The sequence below is a fragment of the Bison bison genome, unplaced genomic scaffold, assembly GCF_000754665.1.
Source record: "Bison bison bison isolate TAMUID 2011002044 unplaced genomic scaffold, Bison_UMD1.0 scf7180017858617, whole genome shotgun sequence".
Classification (NCBI taxonomy): Eukaryota; Metazoa; Chordata; class Mammalia; order Artiodactyla; family Bovidae; genus Bison; species Bison bison.
The window spans coordinates 22,027-23,277 of record NW_011489189.1 but is presented as its reverse complement, the minus strand read 5'-3'; the positions used below and the strand labels follow the sequence as shown (position 1 = coordinate 23,277).

The 1,251-nt window shown below is 39.5% G+C and overlaps 1 protein-coding gene across 1 annotated transcript in view; it reads left to right on the top strand.

Annotated features, from left to right (window-relative positions):
* The window catches only part of LOC104979895 (cytochrome b-245 heavy chain), a gene marked incomplete at its 3' end in the record, with an annotated part of 25,101 nt that overhangs the window by 1,880 nt on the left and 21,970 nt on the right, over positions 1-1,251 (top strand). The gene's annotated exons all lie outside the window — the stretch shown is intronic.

Below are 1,251 nucleotides of genomic sequence, written 5' to 3'. Positions count from 1 at the left end.
GGGAACAATGAGCCATGAGTCACTATGCAATGAATGTGACAGGTGTTTGGTCCATGGAATTGAGGAGTTCAGAGCTTTCTAAATGCCCCAGGCTCCTTCACCCTCGCTTCAACAGTCTACTGAACCCCTAATATACTATGCTGGAAGAAAAAAAGATTATGTAGGAAGGACTTTTGTAATCTGTAAAATGGTATACAAATTTCTTATTGTTATACAAAGATGAGAAGCAAGGAACTTGGAATCTACATACATAATCAAATATTATACAAAGCAAAATGTGATGGGTCCCACAAAATGTTACAAAGAAGGAGCTACAGGGAATCAAGCAAAGGCAAAGGAAATTGTATCAGGTGGTGCAGGGGATGAAAAAAGAATTCTTAGAGAAGGTGGCATCAGATATGGGCATAAAGGATAAAAATAAGCCTGTAGAAGATATAAAGCACAGGAAATGGTGAAGAAATCATATTGAAAGTCCTGTGTGATCATGACTTATGGCTTCTCTTTGGCAGTGTTGGCCATTCCTGACCACACCACAGAGGGGAGCTCTTCCAAACTTAGGGACTGATGCCTGGGAGGACCCATTCCACTGCTCATTAGTGACTAGTTGCCTCTGTTTGGGGGCTTCCCTGCTGGCTCAGTGGTAAAGAACCTGCCTGCAATGCAGGAGACCCAGGTTCAATCCCTGAGTCAGGAAGATTCTCTGGATTAGGAAATGGCAACCCACTCCAGTATTCTTGCCTGGAAAATCCCACGGACAGAGGAGCCTGGTGAGCTACAGTTCATGGGGTTGCAAAGAGTTGGACATGACTTAGCACGCATGCAGCCTCTGTTTTTCCTTTTAATAAAATGTTCCTTTTATATTAAATAGCTTTTTAAAAAATTACCTATTAAATAGAAGTCATTTATAGTGGAGAGAAGCAAGCAATCTACTTTGATGAGAGTGAAGGATTTTAAATGGTAGATACCTGAGGTCAAGTTGGAGCTTTGCTAGTAAACTTGGATCTGAAATGTATAGCTTAGGTGTTAATCTTAATTGATAATCAGTGACTCTGTGGGGGAAGGAAAGTGATCTAAACTGTCAATAACAATTAGAACTTGCCTTGAACTCTACCTCGCTTTTCCTTAGTCTTACTAAATTCACATTGATCCTAAGGAGATTTTTTTTTTTAAGAACAATACAACACTTGATTTACAAATATAGGGTTAACAAGCCATAACTAACACATTGATCACAAGGATTTCTAAAATAAT